Raw genomic sequence first — 19,609 nt, forward strand, 5'->3', positions numbered from 1 at the left:
TTTTACTAAATAAAAAAATATATATATATATATATAATAAATAATAAAAAATGTTTTGCAAATTATTTGTTTTATCCCTAAAATGGATAAAATGGATGTTCAACGCTCGGATCAAGAATAAATAATAGAATTATTCTGTTATAATATAGAGCAATCTATAGTTAGCTTTAATTAATTATTCTTTTTCTATATTCTTTCATGGAATCGAACAAGATTCCAATATATCGACGCTAAATATAAGATTCAATTATACAACGAATCGGCGGCGACTATAAAAAAAAAATAGGAAATTTTCGGACGAGTGTTTAATTAATACGTGACGATAATTGATATCGTTCAACGAGGAAAATGTAAAGCATGGATTAAACCCATCGGATAAAAGAGAAGAAATGTTTCGATATGATAAATTCAATACCACCGAGAATATTTATTTATTATCTCTTACTTTCGAAGAATAAAATATATAAATAAATTTATTTCATAAAATAAATAATTAAATTATCGCGATTATTAATTGATCATTTATTAATAAATATAATATTTTGAAACAAATTTCAATATTTAATAATTGACGATATTATTTATAAGTATTACGCATTTAACAAAATATGTGAATATGTATAATGCCTCCTTTTAAATATTTATATTTCTTATATGTACTTGAGCTTAAGAGATATTTTGCGTTAATTCGACGAAATTTGCTATCTAAAGACTAAACGAATTTTCATCGAAGAGAAAAATTGTACATTCAATCTTTGCAACGAGTATCGATATATTTTTAATTATCACACTCGTAGATTTTCGTTGAACGAGTTTTAAAGAAGACCTCGATCCTTTGTCCGATATTATATAAGGAATGGATAACGAAATGCGCGCATTACTTCATTAGCAGCTGTTCGCAGAGTTTAATGAACGCTATAAATAACTTGGTCGTGAAAATACGAAAATACGCAGAAAATTCATTCCCTTTTTAAACAAATTAAAAGTCACCGTCTAGACAAAAGATGGCGGAGAAACCTCTGGCTATATTTTTATTACTCAACCGCGTGTACTTTTAATTTGGTTACTTTGTGCAAGTTATGATTTATTATAAGCAACCACTATTGTGCAAAGATGAATATTTCTCTCCGTGTAGAAAAAATTAATTTTTTTTTTTATGACAATAAACGAAAATTTGTTTAAACGCACTTAAAAATTTCACGCTAGGTGCTACGAAACGATCTCATTTCTCCATTATTTTAGATTGTAATAAAATTATGAAATATGATGAATAGAATTTTTTTCAAATTAGTAGCGAATGTTTTAATTCTTTCTTTTTATTATTGATATATAATCTACGTATAAATGTTATAAAGATGTACTTTTATTTATTTAATATATTAATGTATTAAACCAAATGTATGTAACCAAAAAAATATATTTTTTAATATATAATTATATCAAAGTCTAATTTTTGTAGTATTATTCTCTCTCATATTTTCTTCTATCAGAAAAAAAATTTTTCCCATTTCTCGACAGAATAAACAATAGGGATTTACTTTCAACAGACTTAATGGAACTGTTGACACGTTTCGTAATATTATTCTAGACATATGTTACAAAACGCAAGTAAGGAAAGAAGCAGTTTGTCGTCAAGTATGTTTACCGAGCAATGTGACAAGAGTTAGCTTTTCCTATGAATAAACTGATTTTTCTTATATGAATTATGCTGAAAATTACTTGAAAAAAATATTTATTATATTTAAAATAAAAATTTTGAAAACAATAATTGTACAATATTTTAATTTCAAACTACGTTATATAACATTTTTCTTGTACATTTTAATATTTGCAGATCAAATTTATTATTCCCTAAAACGTGAAAAATAGTTATATTGAATGGTTGATAAATTTTTAAAAAATTCTTTTTTTATGACAGAGTAAATATAATAACGTGAGAATATTGCTAATACTATATTATTAGTATCGAACGTGAAATGAAATGAAATATAACTCGATACACCTGTTGTACCGATCGACATGTCATTTATTATCAGCTAAATATCGATCATTGCACTCGTTATAAACAGTGGCAGTTCAATCTTCTTAAATTATATATTATTTTCAATTCAATTCCTACATTCCTCGTATATTTTAAAGTTATTAAGCAATATTATGATTAACACCATAATGTTGTCTGTGTATCTTATTACTCCTTATCGTAGTTATTAAACCAAAACTGTAATTAGTGCTGTAATTACCAGCGTAATTATTATCGTACAAGTTTATCAAAATTTGTGTTGAAATATTGTGTTGAAATACCGTATTATTAACAGCAGAACAGGAAATTATTATATGTAAAATTGTGAATGTTTTTACGCTAATAGTAATATAGATGCAAGATTTGTAATAAATAATTTAATAATTTCAAAATTTACGAAACATTTATGATGAAACGGATAAAATAAAACAATCATGATCGCTCGAGTAAATAATATAGAATAGGTATTTAAATAATTCTTTATCGTAATTCGATAAAAGATTATAATCCAAATAAATTAAATAAATCGACGTAAAATAAATTACACGTAATTATTTGCATATTTCTCACAAACCACTTGAGAAGAGTCAGAAGTCTTATTTGCTAAAAGTCCGTATAGTAGTTCTTGAACTACTTTCGTATCAAAGAGAAAAGAAGTCCTTCGTACTTGGAGAGAGAAGTACTAGTACGTCTGTTTGACCGTGCAATGACAATTCGATTCCATTCACTTCATCTCCGTCTTCTGTCGAGACTAAGTGAATCCTTGGAGCAAACGGAGCATGATAGAGCTACGGCTCGTTTGAGGGATGGTTAAAGGGTTTCGTTATGCGGGTTACAATCTTCGGTCTGCTGCTTCGGATGAGTAAAGGAGCACAATGGACAAAGCGTAGCAAGATGATTCGATTGTTTTAGCAAAATTTAATCCGCATCTGACGATTCTTTTTTCGGATAATCTATCTGTTATGCATATCGCAAAATTATACAACTTATTAATGTTCAATTTTTTTTTTTTTAATTTCATCCTACAAATTTATTAAAATATTCCTTTTGCTTGAGATCTGTTACCATTTCGCCAACCTATTATTATTGCGCAGTCAAATATTCTTCCACGTCTAAGTTGTTACTTTATTAATTTTGTTTTACTATTCGCAGCGTTCCACGCTGTTCACTTGACATTGTAATTCCTTTGCTACAATGTTTCCTTCTCGCTCTGTTAAACTTTTCCATATTTTCCAGCAGGTACAATTTTCAAAGGTATCCTTATCGTTAATGTAAGTACAATGTGTCATTTGTTCCAAGATCAACGCGCTGATCTCTTCAAGATGTGGTGAAACTTTGCTACTGATATCAAAGTCGTCGTTAGAATCGTTAAAAGTTTCGTCGTTAAAGAACGACACGTTTCGATAAACAATCGAGAGTTCTCTATTCAACGTTCCATCGTATTTTCCGAACTTGCTGTCGAAGTATAAGCTTTGATCAACAACTAGCAAGATTTTCAATTTAATAATTCATCTGGTGAACCAACGAGAAGTGGAATCTATCTAGTAGATGTGGCTATATAACAAGTACGTTCTCAAAGTTGAACTACTCGAGACTAAGCGGATGACTGATTCTCTTCGTCAAAGGATGCAGGTGCTTCTGTCCCTTCATCGATCAATTCTCGATCGAACGAGAGAGAGAGAGATATATACTTGGAGAAACCTTGTGTTTCAATATCACCGACAATCATTTAAATCGGTGATTACAAACATACAGAAATTATCGACTCACATTTCGGCGATAGAATGGACCAAAAAGAAATGATTAAAAACGTTGGAATTTGATTCTTCAAATACCTAAAATATAAAAAACCATCATTTTATAACATTTAAGGATTCATAAAAGCATAATTATTTATGATAAATATTTGTATTCATGATTTATGAAAAATATAATATATACTTATTTTTTAAACCTTTAGATATCATTATTTATTTATTTACTGCAGTAATTCTATTATGTTTCCTTACAGTACAAATAACACCTGCAAATATTTATTGATAAAATATAATAAATATACATTCTCTTAATTCTCATATTTTTAAACAGATTAATTTAATAATTATATTGCTCATACTTTAAAAATTGTATTGTAAGAATAGAACCAGAATAAGAATTTTAATTTTTACTTACGTTTAATAACAATCATATATAAACAATATAAATTATTTTATTGCATTGCTTTGCACATCAATAGTCTTTTTTCGAAAGGGATTTTTAAACGCAAAGCGTAATTATAATAGAAAATTATTTTTAATTATGTGTTTATAACCTAACCAAAAAACAATATACTACTATGTACTTATACTTACATGTAATTGTATTTAACAAATATATCAAAATTCCGTGAGAATATCTTTTTGTTTATTATATGTTTATGCCATAATACAATCCCATTTAAATAGTTTTTAAACTATTATATAAATTAATTCACGTAAGTATATAAGGGTACCGTCATTTGATTCTATAAACTTATAAACAAATAAAATTGTCGATAAGTTAGGAGACTATTGAAAAATTTTAGTCAACGCCATCTCGCGTTTGGATCACCGAAGCTCCGACTTGTTATTAGCATAGCAGAACGTACAAAGAGGTATTCGAACTCCTATGACGTCACAGACAAAGAAAGCATTATTGTGCAAGAAGGACAGAGAGTATTTTTCGTTACTTCGAATACACCACATGGAAAATTCATGAATTTCTCATTTTCTACTTAAAATTTCTATACTTTTAAGATCGTATCTTGAAGCTAGAATCTTAAACAAGTTTCTTGTGTCAATTTTAATAGGAAATTCTTTTCGATTAATTTTTTATTAACGATTAATCCGTAGTGCGTTCTAATGCGTCGAAGACGCCATATTGAAAATTCATGAACTTTTCATTTTCTACTTAAATTTTTTCGTTTTTTACTTAAAATTTCGGCACTTTTAAGATCGTATCTTCAAGCTAGAGTCTTAAATAAGTTTCTCATATCGATTTTAATGCAAAATTCTTTTTCATTAATTTTTTATTAACGATTATTATGCCGAGTGTTTTAGTTACAAAGCGTCAGTTTGGAATCAAGTAAAAAATAATTTATTTATTTATTTATTTAAATAACAATAAAGTTTGAAATAAAATTATGAGAAACTTGTTTAAGGTTCTAGCTTTAAGATGCGATCTTAAAAGTGTAGAAATTTTAAGTAGAAAATGAGAAATTTATGAATTTTCCACGTGGCGTAACGAAAAATGTTCTCTGTCCTTCTTACACAATAGTGCTTTCTTTGTCTGTGACGTCATAGGAGTTCGAATACCTCCTTGTACGTTCTGCTATGCTAATAACAAGTCGGAGCTTCGGTGATCCAAACGCGAGATGGCGTTGATTAAAATTTTTCAATCGTCTCCTAATTTATCGACAATTTTATTTGTTATAAGTTTATAGGATCAAATGATTATACCCTTATATACTTACGTGGATTAATTATAATTTAAAAACTATTTAAATGGGATTGTATTATGGCATAACGAGATATAATAAACAAAAAGACATTCTCACGAATATTGATATATTTGTTAAATATAATTACATGTAAGTATAAGTGCATAACAGTATATTGTTTTTTGGTTAAGTTATAAACACATAATTAAAAGTAAACTTTCGATTATAAATAAATGATATATGATTTTTGTAATAAATTATTCATTTAATGTTTTATCGCTTCGAATTATTTAATGTAAAAATCGCTTTCGAAGAATTTTATTGATTTCCTAAGTAATGAAATAATTTATAATGATCATATGTGATTACATATTATATAAAGGAATTAAAAATATTATTATCCTGATTTCCCGAATAATATATTATGAATAATATAGATAAAAATAATTTTAATTTATATTAATTTAATGAAAATAATATTCCGATAATATTTGCAGGAATGAAGATTTGGAAGATTAGTTGCTACAATAAAGATAATGGATGGACGGAAAATGTAAAATGTCCAGTTTTTAAATAAACTCCTGTTAAATTGATGATTTTTATCGAAATAATGGTTCTTAACATACGTTTAATAAGATAGGAGTAAGATAGCTTTGATCGATTATCTATTAATTAATAACATTTACAATATAATTAATATTGGAAAACGTTAGAATTACAAATCATTCTAATTTAAAAATATTTATAGATTTAATAAGTATAAATTTATTAAATATATGTGGATCTCGATTTCTAGGCCGATGAAATTGGAAATTCGGCCGATAATATTAAAGTGTAACTTACGAGCGAGAAAACCATGGAACTGATTGTAAATGGAAACTCGAATTCAAATGGTGTACGTGCTCGTTCTCGTCCATAGTGTAATAGTCCATTGAATGGCTGAAGTATTGTTTGTAATTTCACTTTACAGCATGTTTCATGCAACCATTCAGGTATTCTATCAATGAATTTCTGGAATTAATAAATATTCTTGAAAATGAAATAGAAACAGATGTAAAGGCTCAAATTCAAACAATTTGTACAAAATCTGATCATTGAATGCTAGAAAAAGAAACGAATGTAATTTTTAATATCGATTTATTATTTGCAGCTTACTTTCCATTACATCTATTACATTCTGTTAATCTAATATACGTGGAATCTAATAGTCTCATCTATGAAAATTTCGATGTCATATTTGATAGATGACTTATACGAATAAAATAAGCCAATTATGATGAGACAAATAATATAATTTTATGAATAAACAGTACGTATAAATATTTGTTAAAAAATCTTTCATATATAGATTGACGTAAATATTGAACATAAAAAAAATTATCTTTATAAAATATCTATTGCAAAAAATGTAATAAGAAATTAAATTGAACTTTATAATAGAATTTATGATACAATTATATCTTCAAATAGAAAAAAAAAGCAGAGAAACATATTACGATTATTATAATACTATAAATTTTTATTATTACGATTTTTAATTTTCTTTATAAAAATAATTACCACTACATACGCGAATTGTACGTCTCTTTTATTTTAGAAAAAAAACACCGCGCTTCCTGCGACAGAAACCGCTGGTATGAAATATCCAAATTCCGATCAATCCTGACAGAGCGTTCCGTCAAAATTTTCGCTTCAATTTTTCTTTCTCGATAATATCGAGATAACAATGCACGATTTCTCTCGTATTCCAGAGATAATACAATTCCAGTGTACATTTCACGATTTAAACGATTAAATCCTCACGTGATTTGTCTTATTGCAATTACATGGAAATCAATCGATTCTATTACAAGTTATTCGAAACTTCTATTATCCCCTTTCACTTCTCCAATCTACTATTCAATCGAGCTACATCCCGTAAACTTTGCTAACTAAATCAACAGTCGGAAACACTTTTGCCCGTTAACAACAATCGTTGAGAATTGTCAAACGCAGGCCACTTAGTTCCACTTAGTTCTCCCTTAGAGAGATACAAAACAGGATCGATAACGTATTATCTTTTATTCCATCACAACTATCGAATTGAATATTACGGATCGAATATCAAATTTGTTTTCAATTTTCGTGGATGGTCAATTTCGAGTCCATGGTAATTGGATGATAAACACGACAAGCCAATATTTTGAAAATCCATTAATCGTGTAATAATAATAATCCAATAACAGTAACAACTACCGACCACGAAACACGTTTCGTTCGTTTCTCTGAAACTCTTTTTCTTCTATTATTTCCAACTATTATTACTATTATTATTCTATCTCTTCGCGTTTGAAATTCGAAATGGAGAATAATTGTGATTAATGCGATTCACTTTGTACGAGTAGTGCGGGTCAGCCAATTATCGGGCGAGTAAAAAAGACGGTAGTGATGGAACAAGACACGAGCCAGACGTAATCGGACAAAAATATTACCCATCTTCCGAAGCAATTTAATTGAACCGTCCTGGATTCTCCATATTTTGTATTTTATACTTGTACAATTTTAAGACGGATTTTCACATCTGTAACAAATATAATGTAGAACCAGTATATATTCTAAATGTACGCACATTTTTTAAAAAAATATCTGCGACTCGGTCCATCGACTCCTATTTTTTCTTCTTCCTTTTCTTTTCCCCCGCTTTTTTGCTTCTCGCGGAATTTCAGAAAGAGAAGACTCGCGCAAACGTCGGAAGAGAATATTATTTATATTGGAAAACGAAAAGTGTGTATTGTTTCATTTTCGCTTGGGGTCAATCGCGGATAATATACGTTGACAACGGAGCTCCGCCTCCGAGATTCCATTTTATACGGGGGGAATTATTTTTCCCTCGAACAGAATCGCATAGGATATAAATTCCAAAGGATACGCAGCTCGCGGATTGAGTAAGATGCGGAAGAAAAATTTCACAATTATCCTTCTCGATTCTTATAATTCGTCGACACTTTGCACTTTGGATTTTCAAAACTCGCACAAAAGATGGATCCGCCTGAAAATTGAATTTCAATTAATTTTCATCGACTCGTATCTCGTCCATTTCAATACTTATCGCTTATCCAAAGACGCGATTGGCAGCTCGTTGGATCGAAAGGAAATTCGAAACGAACCTTCTCCAATGGTAATTTGGTAATCTTTCTACCGTGCTACGCGTGGTTGAAATAAGTTGTTTCGATCCGAGCAACGCAGGGAGGGGAGGGAGAGGGCAAAGCTCGGCGGTTCCTCGCACACCAGTCGAGCTTTTCATCGAATTACCCAGGCAAGAAGATGACACGGCTGTGCGTTTTAGCGGCAGGTGTACAAAGCTTTCCCCGAACAAATGGAAGGAGCAGGACAGGCCGACGTGCCTCTTCGCCGAGTTGGTTGTGTGCAAAAACGTGCCGTTTAAAGGCAGGGCACACACGGTTCAAAGGTGCTTTGTGAGGATGGCGAAAAGAAAATGTTGGAGAAGGATGTTGAGTGCCGTGGATGATGTTGATGAAGGGAACAGGAGTCTGAAAAAAGAAGAAAGAAATATCGAAAAATAATCGTTTCAATTGTGTTCGTTAAGGGAAAAATGTGCGTAGATCAAGTGGAAAGGAGAGATGGGTTTATCCCTTTAATTGGCGGAAAAAGAGAACGCTATTTCTATTTCTAGCTTTAATTAATACAGTCTTTGTAATCGGAAAAATTAGTGCCTTCCATTCTTTCCTTCTTTTTCTTTTTTTCTTGAAAAAGAGGGGATAGAGAGTCAACGAATATAATACACGTCGATGTATCTCGCATTTCCTGACGAGTTGTATAAATAATAAAAAAGATATTATCGATAATAATTAATACATCGTGATTTAAGATTATTATATATTTAACCACGAATTCCCAAATATTCCGATAAATCGAATTTCGAAGGTATTATTAGGGATGAAATGATGGAGCAAGCATATCGCAAGCGTGGGATCGAGTGGGAAAAATTTAATAACAAACTCGAAACGCGTCAAGAATCGTAAAAAATCTTTCTAAAATGTTGACTTTTTTTTAGTTTTGCCGTTCATAAAATTTTCAGATTATGAATGTTAACGATCAAGATGGATAAAGTCTAAAACAAGTTTCAAAGAAGGGATAAAACGGACTAAAGCATTATCTAGTTTGTGCTTTAAAACTTTGTTACTCTCGTATATTCTTTCGTAACTATACTTATTTAAAAAAATCCCAGCTTACTTTCCCGAAACTGATTTTCCTACCTTTCCATACCCGTTTAATCTAACTTCACCCGTGCCCATAATCGAATTAAAACAATAATATTATCGCTGTATAATATTATCGAAATACATTGACAGAATTTTGCAAATTGTCGAACGTACTATCTAGAAACCGCCAATTTAATTTTAAACCGATTCAAATCTGTATATCCGTTGTTTATCTGTAATAACATCTTCCATGCCCTGAATCAGCTCGATATACAACGGCGCAAAAAATATAATCGTTAACATTACGCGTGTAATTTCATGCGAAATTCTGTGCTGCCAGAGACAACGCAGCAAATATTAAATGTTGCCAATTTCATTTTCCATTATCGTTACATTTTACATCAAAAGACGTAACGCGTGCGTAATAACGCGTCGTTGTCGCGTTATTTGTTTCGTTTATTATTCCGTAACGAACAAAGGAGGACGTTTATGGGATGGGCGTGATATAAAAGTGAGAAACTAAAATGTAAAAAAAAAAAGAAAAATATAGACTTTCGATCGCATGCGTCTTACATCTTGGAAGCTGGCCGATCCAAGAATTGTCCTTCTCCCTCGATAACGCGAAAATATGGGACAGATTCACGGCATGAGTGCTCTCAGCGATGCGAATTTTAATGGAATGCCAGATGGTCTAATATTGATATCGAAAAGAGGAAGAGTGTCCTCCCCGCAATATCGCCCCCTCCCCTCGCGATCAGGATCGCGTGAATAATAAAATAGAGATTCGACGGCGATTCCCGTGTTCGGTGGGGAAAAAGGAAGAAAGGAAAATAACATGTTCTCAAAAAATATCTAGGAAAAAACAGTGGAAATCTTATTTGTCGATGGATCTCTTAATTCAACGGAAGCTTTCAGTGAAATGAAGATTTTTACAACGATTCGTTTCATTTTCTCGACTCATTTTACAAATGTATCGACCGTTGTTGATTCAAACGAAAATACTTCGTTTCGTTTTGCGCGGATTCTTTCGAGAGACAAACGAGAAAAAAAATGAGTAGATAAGAATATTCTCCGATTGATCGAAACGAAAGACACTCGATTGTTTATTCAGAAATTTAATTCCTCGACCGATCATTCTTCCCTTTTTCGAAGGGGTAAAGATCGATCGCAAATTGAACGATTAATCGGATTGAAGGAGAGGGAGGGATAAATAAACAAATAGAATGCAAATTGTGAAAGAGTTAAAAAGAGTCGAAGGAGCGAGGTTGCTTTCGTTTCTTCGAAGAACAGTATTTCCCTGCTCGAGTATCGATAAAACATTTCAACGTCGGCAACGACTCCTCCGATTCTTTCGACGAACAACGAAGCCTCTAAACGAAGCAACGAATTTTAAACAGGCTACGATATCCATCGAGCGGATTATTTATAAATAAGACGATTCGAGCCGCTAAGTACGCCTTTGCATTCTCCGCATAATTTTCTTCCGCGGATGAAACCTTTTCAATTTCTTTTTATACGAAAGAAAAGAGACGAATTTCATTAAGAAATGCAAAATCATCTTACGCGTCAATCGTAGCTACGCGCGTTATTAAGACGAGGAATTCGTGTAACTCGGGTGAAAACAAGCAAAGTTACTAATGAAGTTAGCTGCATCGAGTAGCGTTAAACCTCTTTACGGGGAAAGAATTACGGGAAAAGGCGCGATGGTATCGGCCACGATCACGAGCTCGGCTAGGAAAAAGCACGCGGAGGAAGGAACGGGTTCGCTCTCCTGCCCGATCAATAAAACTCCACTTCCACCCTACTTAACTTTGTATACTCGTAAAATTCTATTAAACCTCGTGCTCGACGAGTATCCGCGTCGAGAAAAGGGGGTAAAGGGAAAAAAAAGAAAGAGGGGAAAGGAAAAAATGCAACGATGAGTGGCGGGCCCCGCTTTGAGCCGTGAATTTCGAAGGGAATCGGTCGACGATGAGGGCGGAAAACGACAAAAGAAATATAATTACGGCTTCGAGTGATTAATCGAATTGATATAAATTCGCGTCACGTGTAATCAAGCCTAACGCGATTGGGGCCGGTTTCGAGGTTCGAATTTTCGGAATCCATCTTCATTTCCCTAATTTATGTAATCGGCAACGTGCGAGAAATCATCAACGGAAGGGAAGCTTACCGGATTATTCACGCATTGCGAATACGAGAGATGAAACGAGAAAGGAGAAGGAAGGAAGGGGAGGAGAGGGATAAGGAGGGAAGTCGTATTCTTCGAATAATTGTCTCCCTTTTTTTCTTTTTCCTTTCCTCGACACGCCACGTTGTATAAGGAAGCAATTAAGAACGCGGCCGAGAGATATAATATAAATTCGTTTCATCCCTTCGGGGCCTTTAACGCGCCATTTTCTTCGCTTCTAATTTCACCGACCGGATATTTTTTGTTTTATCCTTCGCCTTCCCGATATTGAAGCTGACGCGCTACGCTTTCTTCCGAGTTTTCAGTTTCGATCGAGTACACGGATTATCCCGTTTCCAAGAAAAATCTTGCTTTTGCGTTTCTCTTCCGCGCTCGCCGAAGAAAGGGGAGGAGAAAGAGAGAGAGAAGTCGATGAATGATAATATTTTCGACACAGGAAGAATCTGGATAATCGATTCGTTGGGAAAGTTAAATTGAACCGAGCTCGAAGAAAGTCTCGACAGTCCATCCAAGTGTTTCCATCGGGATATTTTATATTCTCTTCGTTACTTGGAGGCACCGATCTAATTATGGCGATCAATTGCTTAAGCAAAAGCGTATCCGTGATATTAAACGCGATTGTAAAATTATTCTTAACTACAAAGTGTAGAAATATCGTTGATGGTGGGATTAATTTATGAGATCGAAGAGTGGAGAAAGAGATTTAGATGTTAAAAAGATTTGGATATTTCTTTTCGATCGATTGAGCAAACATCGTGATAAATAAAAAGCAAAAATAAAATTGCCAAGTTAATAAACCTCCTACTCTTTTTATTCTTTCCAACTATGTTATTAAATTTCGTGCTCGAGATCACTAAGAGACCGATAAGAAGAAGAATGAAGAAGAAAAAGAAGAAGTTGAAAGTTTCAGGCGTGACTGCGCTCATCTTCGCAGTACATTTACCTAAAAAAGGGAATTAATTCCCTAAAAAGATGGATCCAACAATACTTTCGTTATTACTAGATACTAAATAATCCTCCTTTTAACGCAAGATATACATGAAATAACCTTTTTCACCTTTTTAAATCGCTTCTTGATAAGAAAAAAAAAATTCCTTCAACGTTCTCCAAACTCTGCCAAACGTTTGAATCGCGAGATTAATAAACCAATTACCGTGATTGTCTCGTCTTCTCGCGAAGAATCGGAAGAATTTGCACCGTTGGAAATGGGGAGAAGGAGGGAGAGGGCGAGGTTACGCTCAACTCCGATCCTGTCGACAGAAATCGTCGATCGAATGCCGAGGTAGATAAAAATTCCCGCATCAAAAACTTGAGAGAGAGAGAGAGGTGTGCAACGTCGCCGTAGGGCAGCGAATTCAGATTTCATTGCACGTTTACCGTACTGTCGCCCTGACAAATCGTATTTTTACCATTCCAGAACTAGGAGACGTATGCGAATGCGCAGCAGACGAGTGCGCACGCGAGAAAGAGAAAGAGAAAGAGAGAAAGAGAGGCTGAACGCGGATGAAAGTGTTGGAGTGGGAGGGCGGTATGACGGAAACGGCGTTGGATAGAGGGAACCGGGGGATATAGACGTCATGTGCATTTACATCGGTTTGCTTGAAAGCAGCCTTTTTCCATGTCACGACACCGTATATATCTCTGGATCGACGATGATTCCTGCGACACTTTGCAACCTCGTTTCACGTTTCGATAGAGACTCGTTCGTCCAATCGTGTCTGTCGATCGATTATCGCTATGTTTTCTTAGTAAAAGTTTCCTCGCGTTCATAACTCCATGGAGAAAGAGAGAGAGAGAGAGAAAGGTATATGCTTAGAATATAGCTGTGGAAGATTATAATTTTCTCTAAAGAGACAAGTGGGACGTAAATAATAATCTCGAGTTAAAGTTAGTCAGACATGTGCGTGATAATAAATCTGTCTGAACGAATCGCGTGAAACAAACGCGTGTTATTCCTTCGTGGGGAGTTACTGAATCGTTCGAACAAATTGCATAATTTTAAGAAAAATCTTTTCTCACCGGGTTTGCCTCGTTGCCGAGGAGACAATCGTCTTGCCGAGAGCTCGACACGGGAAAACACCCGTAACTAAGACAGACGGTAGACAAGTAGTGTTTGCGTGAACTCCTCGCTTCGTTCATTCGCGAGAAACTTGGCCTCGAATAACATTGTTTCGACTGTTCACTTGTCTTAGAGTGGGTGAGTGAACATGCTTATCGAAATAAATTATCCAAAGTGTTTAACACGATCAAATATCTTGACAATAATTTACTTCTCTGCAAATCTAGAGAGAAAGGATTAAACTTAATGAAACGTTATTAATCCTCTTAAAATATCTGCAATTTGTTCTCAAGTATCGTACTCTCAACTACTTCGATCTGAAAAATACGAGTACGAGCCAAGTAAAAGTCGAGTACGGTGAAAATAACCAACTAAATATTTAGCTTAAAGGACACTGGTTGCTGTATACTGGTAAAAACTATGTTTCAATTTGTTTGCTTTTTGTCGACGAACGAGTCGTACGTACGCCGTTCTAATTACGAAATTACAGAGGGAGAACGAAATACGGGGAAACTAGGTAAACGTGCAATAAGGGGGGAAAAAATTATTTCGTGCATGTAAAAAATTAAAAATGTGAAATTGAGAAATTTTCGATCGAAACAACGTAGATGGAAAGATTTAGGAAAATTAGGAACGAGAACACGGTCACTTGGAAATTTAGATCAAGGTTGTTCGAGATACGACTTTTCCTTTCTTCGGTAAAAAGCGTAGCACGTTTTAAGAAACTTTGAAATCGATTCGGCGAAAATTCTTTCCGATTCTCTCTGATTCGCAAAGAAAAATCCAGTTGGTAATCGATGCGTATGGTCTCTGAATCTCACGTGCAAAGTTGCTTCCTCAGCTCTCGTGCGAAGAATAAGCGACTGGGGGATCGTCTGAATTTCAAAGAAAATTACCAATTTCGAAGAAACTATTAACTTCGACTAATTAAGTTATCAGCGTACGAGCTTCGTTAACGTTTCATCTTGAAACAAAGGACAGATTTTTGGGATGTTCACGGAGAGAGTTACGGGGAAGTATTTCATTTCATTAAAGGATATTACGATAAAACTTCAACGCCCTTTTTATCCTTTATTCATGAATCGTTCTCTAATAAAAACAAAAAACCCTAATTGATAATACCACAACAGTTTTTTCTCTACTCGAATAAGGGAGAAATCAACGCAAAAATTAATCAACGTCCGCAAAAATTTAATCGAAGAAAAATTTTTCGCGTGCAATTTCCTCCGAGTGGCGAATAATAGAAGGAGGAGAGAAAGGGAAAGAGAGAAAGAGGGAAAGCAATTGCCGCGATAGAATAGCGAGGGAACTCAACACGTTAAATCCTCGCATTACCGGGAAAATGATTGCAGTTCGTGCAAGCAGCGGAAAGGGGATGCGAGGGGGGAAAAAAAAGGAAGAAAAAAAAAGAAACGCGAGGAGACAAAGCTTGGCTTAGAATTTTCCACGGACGGCATCATTTTTTTTTAAAGTTGTCGAGATCGAGAAGAAGGAAAAGACGGATCGCTCGAAACATCGATCCAGCTTGGGAGGGAAAATATTCGGTTTCCGGAGGAGGAGAACGAGGAGGAAGAGAAGAAGAAGGACGAGAAAACTGTGCCGCATGACCGGCCGACCTGATATTCACTCGTTTCACTTTGAACCCCTTTTCAGAACTATGACGTGAAATATGGGACGCGTTCCCAACCCCGCGTTTCCTTAACTTCCGCAATCCAATCTTTTTTCCTCGTTAAGTAATTGAATTTTTTTTAATCCGTCCTAATCCCCGCGAGAGAGGGGCGGTGGACGGCGAAAGGAGCGAGGAAGGGTTGAAAAGTTTTTAACGAAGATATTTAACCGAGAGTCTCGGTGGCTCGTCTTAAGCTTCCAAACTTTTCGTTAAATTTAATTCAACGAAACATCTTGTTGCTTGCTCGTCCAAGGTGATCAGCCGTGTTCTCTCTCTCCTTTTTGCGGAATTTATCCATCTTTATTAAAATTGAAATGCTATCGTTCAGAAACATCTTCTCGAGAAAAAAATTCCGATCCACGGAATGTAAGACGCGTGTATAGGTCGATCGAATGCAATATTATCGATACGACCGCTTTGCGCAAGTTTTATACGTTTTAATAAATTTTTATGCGATGTCCGTAAAACAGAATCTTCCTCGAGATAGACTCTCGAAGCCTTTTTATGCACACGAGGAGCGTTTCAAATCATAAAAATGGCACGCGATTTTTAGATTCGAACGGAAAGTTGTGGGAGACAAATGTGAAACGGATCGAATATTTCGCGGATTTTATTTAAAAAAAAAATTCATACACGAAATATACAACGGAAAGGAAAAAAAACAATTTGGAAATAAAACGGTGAAAAATACGAGATCGTCGTATCGGGAGAATTAATTTAAAGCCATTTTTCATCATTACTTTTAACTCTAAAATACTCGATACTCGGTTAGAAGAGTGCGCCATTTCCCCAAATATTTATTAATAACAAATTTATCCGCTCGATATCCGACAAATTTTCATTTTCGCCGCGAACGTTCCTTCGCTCGTTTCACTTCTCTCGCTCCAGAGAATTTTTTTACTCCAATCCGGAAACCGTATTGTCGAACGAGCTCCGCCGAGGAAATATTCGAATCCGGTTTCCGGTTCACGATGCTCGCGCATCAACCTGCACTTTGACGGTGCAAATTTCATCGAACAACCTGAAACGCGCCTCTTCCGTCCCCTCCCTATTCTCCGATATAATCCGTTCTGATCCCTCAATATCCTTCGGGACATCGCGATGACGGGAATCACTCTATCGACCGATACGTATAAAGAAAAGCCATTGATTTTCCGGAAATCATCGGTCACCGTTTTTCCATTTTTCTCACGTATACATGTATATCATAATCTTCTTATCTGCGATACGTCGACTTTCGATAATTCCGCAGAATACACGTTTTTCATCGCGGAAGAGATACGGGTCAATTTTTATTTTGTCGTCCATTTATCGCTCGATGAAATTTTTTTTTTCTTTTTTGATCGTAGGTGTAAATTTGTGCTTTCTTTGTCTTTTGTTTTTTTCTTTTTATTATTATTATTTTCCTTCCGACATTTCAGGGAGGACACGCGGAGTTCTGGGTCATCCTCAAAAATGGAGGATCACGGTGAACGTAAATTTCTGGGGAGCAGAAAGAGTTAAACGCTGTGTTTACAGACGGTTGTCACGAGGGATTTATTTCGTTTGTTGTTGGCGGGGCAAATATTTTTTGCGTGTTCAATGGCGCTTGAACGAAATGCCGAAATTTTTCCTGGAAACGAGTTCTGTTTGTTAATCGTTATCGAATAATAAGATTAATTGATACGTTTCGTTTTGGATACGATTATTAAAAATCGTTGGTTTGGATTTAAAAGCACTTTTTTTTTTATTTTTACTTTTTTTTTATCGGAAACGCGATAAAAATTCCGTTTACGAGAAATGATTCGATATTTCCGCGAGAGAAACGCGTTTATAGAGAAAAATTGTTCATCAAGGAACAACAGCACATGGAAGTGGAATCAACATCGAGATTGCGAATTAAATACCTTTGGATAGAACGCTTTTATCAAAACTTGCGCGTCGATCTTATCTCACAACGACACATTCACTGTATCGATTTCGAATGGATATTTCGTAAGCGCGTGAATTCCCTCTTGTTTTCTCACCCCCCTCCTTTCATTGTACATTTTTTTGGTTTTTTTTTTATTTTGTTTTTGTTTTTTTTTTTTTTGTTCCTCCCTTTTGATGCGATATCGGTTAACTGATCCTAGAGCGACTTCGATTTTGAAAATTTCAACGAGAACGAATGTACAAATCTTTGTCATTCGAAACGTGCATGGTAAAAAACGCTTTAAACGCATGGAATTGATGACCGAAGAATTCAATTTTTCACGGGCGACATCCATTTTATTGCAATTCGATCTGCATATGGTTTGTGATACGTTTATAACGCTGTGAACAAAGAACTTTTATCGTGGATTAAATGGAAAGTATTATATCCAAATGAAATAGATGTCACGTACAATAAACGAATATTTTCCATACGTGAAAATAAAATTGTATAATAGAAAAATTAATAAAATAAAAAAAAACAATAATAAACAACGTTATCCGATTTCGTACCAGCTTTTCAATCATCGCGATTATCGATGCCTTAATTTCTTTTTTTTTTTTCTCAATATAATCTATCAATTTCTAAAAATTTCAATTTCGATCAATAATAATTCTAATAATAATCGACACGATTTTCGTACAACTTTGTTTGTACGGTTGTTTAAAAAAAATCTGCTCGACGAAACGAAAGTAACGTTTTCATCTCAATTTCGAGATAAAGAGATTCGCGTCCACTCTTCTCCGCGAAATAAGATTTTAATTCGATCGACGCGTTGTTACGTTGTCGTTGTCGTGAAAAAAAAAAAAAAAGAAAGATATACGATCGAATTGAACGAGCGATTTACGCGATGAGTAACGAGAGTATCGAAAAATTGGTCGGATGAATCACAATTTTCCGATACTACACCGTTTTCACCGTTCGTAATACGATTTTAATGAACCTTACCATGTTTCATAGATTGGACGATCTGAAATCACGGTTGTATTTATTGCATTTAATTATTGGCTAATTGGGTCGAGAACCGTTTGCACCGAATTTATAGCAAATTTGCAGGGTGCTTCATCACAGGTAGCGAAACTATTTCGACGAAAGATTAAAAGAAACGAAGGAAACTCGCATAAACTACCGTGAATTCTACTTAACCTCGTTTTCGAGTTATAACCATTTTTATAACCGTGGAACGTGCAAATCTTTATTTCCGCGCGAATTGCTCGAAATTGTCCATTCTTTTTTAGATTCTTAATCTTCAAAAACTCGGAGAGTTCATCATCAAAAGGTATACAATCGTGGGAAAACGATTTTATCCAGACTTTTATTTAGTTTTTTTTACACGAAGTAGAGAATAAGATGTCTAACTCGGATCCTCAAGTTTCTATCTCGATAATAATAGTGAACGTTACAGCACGAGTTCGGGCAATGGGAAATGAGGTTAGTGGCTGATTAATCAAACTCCAACCCGCTCCTATCGATTGGATTCACTTATCTGAAAGTGAACCGAACCTATTACTCGAACGAGAAGTCGCAGGTGGCCGCAGGGAAGAATCGGTGAACTCCCGTTACACAAATCTATTTACCCCTTGAATTACACGAAACCGAGATAAACCTTGCCCCGCGATTAATTCGAGGAAAAATAAATTTCCCTCGATAAAATCAATTCTCGCGAAGGATATTCAAACAACAACAAAGAGAAGGACATTTCGAGCGCATTCGAACGAGGACTCGCTCCTCTTAAGAAAAATCGGGCCACCGGTTTCCACGCTCGTCGGTTGAATCGTCTCTCTGCAATCCCGGAGAAAGTAATGGAAAGAGAGTGGAAAGGGATGGAAAAGAAAAAAGGAAAGAGAAGGGGAAAAAAAATAGGAACTATCCGGCCGGATTTCGATCCGGCGCGCCTCCTGCCTCGCCTCCTCGTCGAGATTCATTAATGCTCGATGCGCATTAGCAAACAAACATCGCGTGCCTCGATATCGTCGGTCAGCCAGATTCGCCAGCCAGCTTTTATCGAAATTAAACGAAAGATTAAATATACCTCGGGGAACGGCCGTCATACATCGTCGAAC

The 19,609-nt window shown here is 34.7% G+C and overlaps 1 protein-coding gene and 2 long non-coding RNA genes across 8 annotated transcripts in view; 1 reads left to right on the forward strand and 2 right to left on the reverse strand.

The window, feature by feature from the left end:
• Positions 1-19,609, reverse strand: part of LOC107995720 (alkaline phosphatase-like) — a 185,718-nt gene that overhangs the window by 92,437 nt on the left and 73,672 nt on the right. The window lies entirely within an intron of this gene.
• On the reverse strand, positions 1,716-4,550 carry LOC107993259 (uncharacterized). Its single transcript, XR_001765065.3, has 3 exons — positions 4,372-4,550; positions 3,962-4,043; positions 1,716-3,855 (listed from the first exon to the last, which is right to left on the reverse strand). It is a non-coding gene; the product is annotated as an uncharacterized LOC107993259 (long non-coding RNA).
• On the forward strand, positions 5,405-7,052 carry LOC133667079 (uncharacterized). The gene is made up of 2 exons (XR_009832217.1): positions 5,405-5,627; positions 5,975-7,052. It is a non-coding gene; the product is annotated as an uncharacterized LOC133667079 (long non-coding RNA).

This window comes from Apis cerana, linkage group LG12, assembly GCF_029169275.1.
Source record: "Apis cerana isolate GH-2021 linkage group LG12, AcerK_1.0, whole genome shotgun sequence".
NCBI classification, from domain to species: domain Eukaryota; kingdom Metazoa; phylum Arthropoda; class Insecta; order Hymenoptera; family Apidae; genus Apis; species Apis cerana.